At 37.9% G+C, this 10,243-nt stretch overlaps 1 protein-coding gene across 1 annotated transcript in view; it reads left to right on the top strand.

Moving 5' to 3' along the window:
• Positions 1 to 2,416: 2,416 nt before the first annotated feature.
• Positions 2,417 to 10,243, top strand: part of LOC121510866 (stonin-1) — a 36,527-nt gene continuing 28,700 nt past the window's right edge. Inside the window, exon 1 of the mRNA XM_041789178.1 lies at positions 2,417 to 2,560. The gene's annotated coding sequence lies outside the window, so the exon portion shown is untranslated. The remainder of the gene's footprint in view (positions 2,561 to 10,243) is intronic.

The following is a 10,243-nucleotide window of genomic DNA, read 5'->3' as shown; positions in this document are numbered from 1 at the left end:
TTGTTCAACATTTAAATGCTTTTGTGTGTTCAGATTTAACCTTGTTGATAAAGATCCTTCAACTTGCATGACCTCACTTTTCGTGCTGCGTTTCTGGGAGCTGGAAAGGACCGGGAGATTAAATTGCCTGCAATTTAAAAAATGAAAAACAGGCCATAACACACCCCAACCACTGGAGAATGAGGCCACACCATTGAATCGGACATGAGAGCTGGAAGATTTCTGTTTGATGCCGTCACTTTGTTTTGGAAGGAAAAACATGTTCTATCATTGTAGCTGAATTCATGAGGCTTTCATGTGCTCTTGATTTGCTACTTTAGATGTCAAAGGAGAAGTATAAACATCTTATTTGTGCATTTTCACTGGTAAAACTGAGAAATAGGAACAAAAGTTGGTATTTTACTTGTATTCGTCCAAAACACAGAGAGGAGGAATGTTGACCGAGTGAAAGAAAGACATGTATGGGATAATTAATGGTGGAAAAGTGAGCTGTCAGCATATCCTGCTTATAATGATTGATATTATATTTATCAGCTTAAGCTGAATAATGTAAGGAGTGAGTTTATAGTGCTGCTGTAAATATAACATGAATAACATGATGAAAGGAAATGAGACTTGTTCTTACTGAGCATAATGATGAAGTCTGTCCATGTAGGAATCACGACTATGAACAGCTCTGATGCATTAACGTTATGTTAATTATGTTTATAGCTATATTTTCAAATTCTGTGATAAGTATATGTCAAAACATGAGCTTGTTTAATTGGAGAATTTGTGAGTTGCTATTTCATATTCTACCAGGCCCCCTTTTTGCAGAAGAAAGTATTTACAAGGTACTCGCAACACATTCTGGGAACGCTTGCAGCACAAACCAGGAAGGGTGCTTTTAACAGCCTTTCTCCCTCATTATCAGAAATTCAATTGTTTAATTATTTAATAAACACATTATATTGTTTCTGTGCAAAAATGTTTACATGTTGTAGATGTAAAATGCTTCAGCCAAGGCAAGAGAAGCATCAAGCAAGAGGAATATTCATCACTCCACTGAACATGTTTCCACTACTCCACAGTCCAGTGTCAGTGAGCTTTACACAACTCCACCCGAAGCTTGGTATCGGACTTGGTGATGTGAGGCTTGCATGCAGCTGCTCAGCCATGAAACCAGTTCCATGAAGCTCCTGCTGCAGTTTTCGTGCTTGCATTAGTGTGAGTGGAAGTTTGGAACTCTTCAGCTGGAATCAGCAGTGTTGGCCACTTTTACTCTGCTCTGTGATTTTATGTGGCGTTCTGCTTCGCGGCTGAGTTGCTGCTGTTCCTAAACACTTCCACTTTTTAATAAATCACTTACAGTTGACCGTGGAATGTCCAGCAGGAATGGAGTTTCAAGAACCCTCTTATTGCAAAGGCGGCATCCATTACAGTACCACACTCTTAGGAACAGCCCACTTTGTATCACAAATATTTGGGAATGGAGACTGCATGGTAAGGTGCTTGATTTTATATGCCTGTGGCAACTGGTCTGACACACCTGAATCCAGTAATCAACAGGTGTGGCCAAATACTTTAGTCCATAGTGTATCCGGATATTGGGTCCATGAAAATTATGATACCTTGCAAGAAAAAACTTTTAATAACACATCTAAGTCTTTAAAACATATCCAGTTAAACATAGATGGCTCCCTTAACTGGTTAAAATTCCAATTGCAATATATATACTTTAGTCAAATTGATTAAAACTGTATTTCTACTGCTTTTTCTTTTAATTGTGAGGAGTTTTTACATGTATGGGAACATTCCTCATTTATAAAAGGCTTTTGGAGATACTATGCTGAGGGGTTAGTCTTAATTAATTCCTTTACTTTATCAAATGGTACCCAAAAGGTCCCAATTATAAACTTTAACACCACAGCACAAAGCTTGTTATTTAGAAACATGAACGAGACCATAGAATTAAAAAAAAGATTGGTGAAACTGCTGAATTCTACTTTTTTGTTAAAATTAATAGGTTTTCCGGCAGCCCTTAGTTGACATGCAGTCATTCTTTCTTACACAGGGTAATGAGAAATTTTCCAGGAGCTTTCTCTGTTGTTTATGAGTTGAACTCGATGTAACAATGATGGTTTTCCTGTGACGGTGACAGAAACTAATGGAAAAAGAAAAAAACAGCTGTTTTGTAGCCAAAGACTAAGTCCAGATCTAAAGAAAATTATAAAACTTAATTCGCTGACATAAGGAAAAATAAAATATACGGATGTGGGTCCTTTTGGGGCTTCCTTTGAAGACAACTAACTGTTTCGGAAGAGTTTAGTCAGTAAAAACGCAGCTTTCTTGCGCGCCAGTCTCTGGATACTGGCGTTTCCTACTGTCGTGAACGCATCGTGCTGAGTTCATTCCTGCAGTGTCCCGTAGTGGGACAGTCTGTCTGTCTGTGTGAACTCGGGAGGGGAAGCAGCGCTGTGCTGTTAAAACTCCCAGGATTTACACTCTGCCATTTTGAGGAAAACCGGCCGACATTAAACACAAGTCATGACCCGGATTACACACCCACATCTGTGAAAAAGTGAGTACTTCTTTACGCTTTTGTGCCCCAGAAAGCTGGGATAGTTCAGGTGACGTTAGGGAGTACTTGTACTGTTTTGGTGCACTCTTCGTAAACGTTAACCCCGTCTGTTTTAGCTAGGTCAGGAGTGAATGGTGCCCGCTAAAGTCTGAAGTCAAGCAGAGTGCGACAAAAGTGCATCTCAGTGACAACTTTACTCAGACTTCGCATCAAAACAAAGACACCAAACTGACCCCAGAAGTGGGCCTCTCTGGCCCGGGTCCTGGGCCTGGCTCTGTTGTGGATGACAGCACGCTGGTTCTGTTTTCTTTCTCCACTCTGAGTCGCTGGGAGAGAAAAAAAAAGTTGCTGTTAACCGCCGGTAGCTCGTGAGGTTGGTGATTTTCTGACCCCGCGCTGCAAGAATGCGAAGGTACAACGGTTAAACAGTGACGGCTTGACTTAACAACAATAACTCAATTTATTCTGACATTTTCGTGGATATGTTAATATCCTTTTTTTACTCCCAAAACATTTTTTGCTGTTTTAACTAAATAACCTGAATGAATCAGTAGCAACTGTTGCTACAAGTGAACATTAACGGTTAAAAGGTTTACTGGGGGAGATTGGGGACAGTTGTAACTAATCCAGTCCCTCCAATCAAATACTTCTATTCTGCACATGCTCAGTAAGACTGTGTGAAGATTAAAGCTACAAATGTATTTCAATGGTTCTGGTATTAATGGCTTACAATCCTTGTACACTATTTGAAATAACTCAAACTGAGTTTGTACTTTTATTTATTTGACTTCTAGGTGGAACAATCTAGCATGAGTGTGGCTATAGCATATGCTGATCTGTCAAATCTAATGGATTGGGAATGCTAATTTCAAGCAATTACCACACATTTCATATGTAAATAACACTGCCTTATTCACAAAATGATAATAGACCATGATAGATACTTATATTTTACACAGTGGTGTTGCCCAAACTATCTGTTAGCTTTATGCCAACTCTTAATGGGAATTACTTTAAAGGGTTAATAGGCAGTTGTTTGGCTGTTGTAAGTTCAATTTAAGAAATGCTCTTTTTACATCAAAGAGGGGCTGATCAGTTTAGGACTTTTTTCTAACATTAGTGACCATCCAGATTTTCCAAGTCCATGCCCCATCCATAGATAGAATAAGTGCATGTATTAAAAAGCTTTTTAAATGGCAAACTTTCCTTTAATTCCTGAAACAGGAAGCTGAAATCATGACAATAATTACAGTAGAATTAAACATCGTCTCTTTATTGAATGTAGGTTGGTAGGAAGGTATAGTCCAAATGTAGGTGACAGATATGTTTTGCAACCATGTTGCTACAATCTCAGTTACTGTAATGATCAATTACACTCCAGATAGACTGTTTCATACTAGTATATCCATTGCATGGATACATTTCACATTTATCTGGGACACATCCCAAAGGGTTAAGGAAGGGCGGGACCTTTCAAAAAATCTCAGACAGGCTGGTGCTGCTGTGGTTTATGAACAATGGAGCTTGTTAGTGGATAAAACTCATGCTGAGGCCGGTCGAGAGAAGTGCAAAAACATCTTGTCTGCCAAGAGAAGCTTTGTGACCCAGTTCTGATGAAACTGCCACTATACTACAGCTATATCCGAGCTAATCACTACACTCGCAGAAGCTATTGTTCATACCGGCTTACAGTACAGCTAAACCCCACCCATAGCCGCTGCCTTGTTCTCTTCAAGTGATGCTGATTGTACAGGTCAGCCCTGGACAGTCAGTTCAGAGTGGAGCTTTGCAAGATGGATTTGCCTGATGATAGACATGGAGTCTGGCCTATCCATCTGCTTTGCAAGGCTAATGATCCAAAGAATAGGAGAAGAACCAAAGACTAAAACAATAAATAAATACAATTTACAATAAAATAAAATAACTCTTTTCCACAGGGTAGGTGCATAGGAAAGAAGTGAGGCCATGAAAAGCTGCAGGTTAACTCTTGCACACTTAACATCTCACAAAACTTTAATTTTCAGTTGAAACAGTTCCCAGGAGTTAACCTGCAGTTTTGCAGTTCAAAGCGAAAATCACTATATTATAAGGTGCCAAGGACTTTCATTTTTGTTGCTTTAGTGTTGGTACAGGGATAAATACAATTTGATTTTTACTATAAACATATCAAAGTTTTGAATTATGGTACTGAGTCTTTGCATAGACAAAGAAAACGAAGACCAGTATTTATTCAGCATATTTCTATTAAATTATTTTTACTGACATAAGAATAGCTACTCAAGAAGCACTACCTTTTTGAGACAAAAAGCCATTTAACATCAGTAGGTTTCAGTGAATTTCCAATTTCATATTTTAAATGATATAGCTTACTAGTGGTCTTGTCACAGTACCAGAATTTTAAACTCAGATATGATTCTTGGAAAAGATAAAATAATAATACCTGCTTCAACACCGCAGCCTCAAAAATATAAGTTATAGGCAGCTAATATTGTGGGATTTCTTGTTTTTGATGATCAAACATAGCAGGCACCCCTTAAAAACTGTCTAAATTGCACAAATGTGTTTGCAATGTTGCAATAGCAAAATGTGCCCTATTTTTACAATTTCAGTGTGCAAGAGTTTGACAGCTTCTTTCCTTTACTATACATCTGTTTTATGAGATATATGCTATTTATAGCTTGTTTACTTTTTGATTTATCGAAACATTAAAATAGCAGATATAATATAGTTTTATGATATACTGAAGTACTACAAATGTTACAGCTTTTCTGCAGGCAGGTACACGTTTTAGAGGTATTGGAGCACAGGTGTCAAACTCAAGGCCCTGGGGCCAAATCCGGCCCTTGGAACGATTGTATCCGGGCCGCAAGATCATATCTTATTTTTATTATAACTGGCCCACCAGTATGAGGTCTGCAGATTTCTTTCAGAATGAAAATGTAAAATTCAACTTGATTATTTAAAATATACTTGTTAAGCCATAAAAATATGAAAAAGTAAAAAGATTTCATAAAAACTCAAAATGTGGGGAAAGAAATTAATTTGTTTTTATTTCATATTTTCAATTTCGCATCTCAAGATTACAACTCAAAATTATGATTTTGACTTTTCATTTCATACTTTGACCTTTTCAACTCAGAATTTGGACTTTATATGTAACATTTTAATCTTTTAGACTCCCAATTTTATATTTTATGTCAAATTTTGACCTTTTCAACTCCTCACTTTGGTTTTTTAATCCCAAATTTTGACTTTTAAAAACATGATTTCAAATTTTTTTTCTCATGTTTTGACATTTTGAGTGAATAATTTGTACTTTTTATATCATATTTTTTTTACCTTTTACACTCCCAATTTTGAATTTAAGTCATAATTTTAACTTTTTAAGTCATCATTTTGAATTCTAGCCTATATTTTGACATTTTTAACTCCTAATTTTTGGCTTTTTAATCCCATATTTTGACCTATTAGACTCACAATTTAAAATTTAAGTCATATTTTGATTTTTAAACACATGATCTCAAATTTGATCTAGAATTTTGACCTTTCAAACTTATGATTTCAAATTTCTCCTCATATATTTGCTCTTTTTAAACATTATTTTTCCATTTTTAATATCGTGTTCTGATCTTTTGAACTAATAAATTGGATTTTTTATTGTTTATTTTTTTTAAGATTTATTTTTGGGCATTTTTGTGCCTTTATAAGATAGAGGAGGACAGTGGATAGAATCAGAAACAGGGTCAAGAGTGGGGGAGAGACATGCGGTATAGGGCCTCAGGCCAGATTCAAACCCGGGCCGCCCGCGTACATGGGGAGCGCCTTTAACCACTCGGCCACCTGCTCCCCATAAATTGGAATTTTTATCTCAAATTTGACCCTTTAAACTTATCATTTTTACTTTTTTTGAATTTCCAAATGATTTATCATCAGTGCTGTTTGTTTCATATTTTATCAAAAGGTTGACAGATATGGTTAAATGTTGACCCTGTTAGGCCCTCAGGTTAGACCTAAATCCAGAATCAGGCCCCTGCTGTGATTGAGTTTGACACTCCTGTATTAGAGGAAGTTTCTGGGTTTCCTAACACTTTTAAAAACCAAAGCTGAATGCATGCGTGTTTACTTAATTGAGCCTCAGTTGAGATTGTGTTTTTTACTTGTTATAGTCTTAACTTTTGTCATGCAGAGGACAAAATATGTGCCCTACTTCCTCAGACTGCTCCTTTAAGGGTACTGTTTAACATAAAATTAATGTTTGCTTTGAGCCAAAATAAACCACTTCTTCTTGAGTTACATGAAAAAAAGGGGGATCTTTTTTTAAGTTGCTTCAGCTGACACAAACTTCTTCCATTCATTTCTGCTTATTTTTTCCAGTCCTGCTTTCCTGAACTGTAACAAATATCTACTCTAAATGCACTGGACTTTAATAACTAACCCGGCATTGTTAAATCCAGTTTGTTTAAGGAGTGAGGAGACAGGGACAGCAGCTATCCTCTCCGCTTTGTTTGACATGAGAGCAGACATTGTTGTTTCTGGAAATGGGTCATCACATTTTCAGCTCTGCGCTCGATTACAGAGTGGCTGTGGCCACAACAGTCGTACTCTCCCATCAAATTAAACAGGGGAGTGTCTAGCTTTATTTCTATTTTTCTAACGGAAAACGATCTCTTCCGCAGTGTGAGAATACAGGAAATATCCTGAGAATCCAACAGGAAGTCATCACATTCAATCAGGAAGCATCTGTCTGCAAAGTCAAAGTTCATGAGTGTGTTTTAGAAAAGATCAGCTATTTTATTTTTATCCCACTGAAGTTTCCTTTCAGTCGTCATGTCAGCCCACTGTTAAAAAATGGTTTCCGTTAATAAAGGGACTCATCGTTTCTGTCACCGCAGTCAATACTGTAATCAGGACAGAAAGGGCAAATATGAGAATGGATTTTATCTAGAAATTAGTCAGCCACTGGAATAATGAGAGGTCAGGTTCAGAGGTCATGCTTTTGTCCTCTCATATCCTCTGATATTTTGCATCAGCCAGCGGTTGCTGTTCCTCTTTGTGGATTACATTTTCTAAGCTCTAAATAACGTCTCGTGATAATCAAAACACGTGTGGTTCACATGTTCAATCATTTAGCAGTAGTTACGTTTGTAAATTGGTCAGTCTTGAGTTTTCATTTTTTCTTAGAGCTGTCAGAACTCACACACAGCCATGCAAAAATCTTCCACCACTTCAACTTTTCTATATTTTTTAGGGATGCACCAGGGTGTCAGTGGCATTAACTGATACCAGTAGCGGATTTGTATGACTTTGGTGTGATTCTTACCAAGTTTAGACCAGATCTAGTTTGGTTTTGCACAGTTTGGTTCAGTAAACCCTGATCTTGCTTGCATTTCCAGAGCCAACTATACCCTAAAGCCTGATTTATGCTTATACCTGCTTCCTGCAGAGTGGTGGACATCCGTCTCTCTGCGATACTCTGCCCAAACGCTACTTGGCAGTGCAATTATATGCCAGTGGCCCATCCCACCCTGACATTTCCTGCTTGTTTGTGCACTGGAAACCATGGTACCTAAAGCTGACAGTTATAGCTGACAAACACAGAAGAAAAGAGAGGAAACATCAGAGGAGATTGAAGGTATGGCTGCTAAATCATCACAGGACAAGATAATTTTTTGTACTTGTTTGGACACAAAGAGACATGTCTGAGATTTTTTGGTGCCAGCATGTATATTTGATTTGTTGTATCTCTGTCTGCAGCCATTTATCTCTCACTAAAGCACACAGAGTTTGTCTATAGACATTACTAACAGACTGGCAGTCACCCAGTGCTACCCAAGGACCAGTCACAGGGCTTTCAGTCTGCAAGCGGTGAGAGGTGTGCATCACTTACGGGACATTATGGTGTAATGTAGTACTACTGATGCATTAATGTGTTCATCACTTTAAGATGGCAAAGATGGGGATCCTTTGGAGAAAGAAAACAGAGCCAGGGGGGCCAAATTAGCCACTAGAGATGCACCAAATGCAAAATGTAAGGCCAATGCTAATAGCAATGTTTAAAATAACAATTTAGCCAATGATCAGTACCAATTCTGATGTCGTTTATTACTAGATTTGGTGTAAAATGCACAGAGTGTCAACATTTTCTCTAATTTTTGACCACCATGAAGATAAGAGTTGGTCTAACAGGCCTCCTGTACTCCATAAGGCTTATTGAATAATAAGTCAAAAGCTCATCTCTTACCTGGATGCATTTATTGTGAAATACAGCTTGACTTACATAAAGTTACAGACTTCTAGAGTGTCGCCAGAGTGAAGGCAGTGCTAATATGTGAAAAAAATCTTCTGTTATTTGTAGAGTTTCAGTACAAACAAGCATGTAATTTTGAGCCATCATGACTGATGAACTCCAAGCTTGGCATTTGAAAAAGCTATTTTTGTTGTTTTTTCATTATACTGGTTAATGTAAATTTTGGCTAGTTATGGTTATAAACAGATGAGTTGATTTAAGTTTAAAAGCACACACTTGGCAATCTGTACTGTGCCCAAGTATTTTGACCAGGGACAGACACGATAAAGCTCCCTGGCCCTGGAGGATGGAAGAGGTGGACATTGGCATGGTATGATTGCTCATGCACACCCACAAGCACTTGTACGTCACGTGGATGTGAGGTGTAATCAACGTAACTGTTCCTTTGGACAATCATCTTCGCAATGATGGCAAAGGGTTGACATTGGTCATTCAGTGGTAAGTTTACTCAAAGTTGGGTTAACTTCAAACTCAGTTGGATAAAACCCACAAAAACTACAGACCATAACTATCTTCTTGGTCATGGTTAACAGCAGATTTTGTCAAACAGAATGGGGAAAATGTAAAAAAGTTGCAACTGCAGTACCTTTGAGTGCCACCCTCAGGTTACAGCCCTCATGCATCCAGCAGAAGAGTGCCTTCAGACTCTGCTTGTTTGTTGATATCCCAAAAGTCTTCCTGAATTCCAGTTTAGTCCAAGACACCAACACTTATCCAAAGCACTGAATCAAAGTGCTGAGTGGCTTCTTTAAAAGCTGACGAATGCATCTCTTTGGCAACATTATATGACTCAGTTTGACCCAGTAATTATAATTAGATGACTTCAGCCTTGTGTATGAAGTGTGTGTGTTATTATGGATGCCCTGGGTTTTGCAAGTGCAGTAGTTCATGTAACTGTATCCTTCATAAATGGTAAACTTCAGATCCTGCAAGGGGTTCTCTATTGTCTTTATTGCAGTGCTGCAAGGGACAACTTTCTCAGTAAGTTAGGGGAGTTTTCCAGACTCTTAGATCCAAAAAATAATTGTAAAAGTAATTCCTCATAGTTATGTATTTTGTTTACCTAATTACTGTGGCACATCTTTTTAACCCTAGGCTCCTATCTTACAGCCATAAATACAGACTAAGCACAATTTATGACCTGCAAATCTGCAGCATTGTTTAAATTTGATATCAGGACATTAAGATAATATTTGTTGTCAGTTCACACAAATACAGCCAGCTGGTATTTCCTGTGTGCAAAGCTGCTTGTCCCAGAGGAATGTGAGGAATGTATTCTTTTGTCCTCTGATTTAGCAGCGTCTCGTTTCTGTACAGCCTGCAAAAAAAGAGAGCGAGGGACCCAGGAAGAGACGGTGGAGTGGAAATGAGTCTGA

This window comes from Cheilinus undulatus, linkage group 6, assembly GCF_018320785.1.
Source record: "Cheilinus undulatus linkage group 6, ASM1832078v1, whole genome shotgun sequence".
NCBI classification, from domain to species: Eukaryota; Metazoa; Chordata; class Actinopteri; order Labriformes; family Labridae; genus Cheilinus; species Cheilinus undulatus.
Note: the sequence above shows the minus strand (reverse complement) of the source record. Positions and strands in the feature narration are given on the sequence as shown.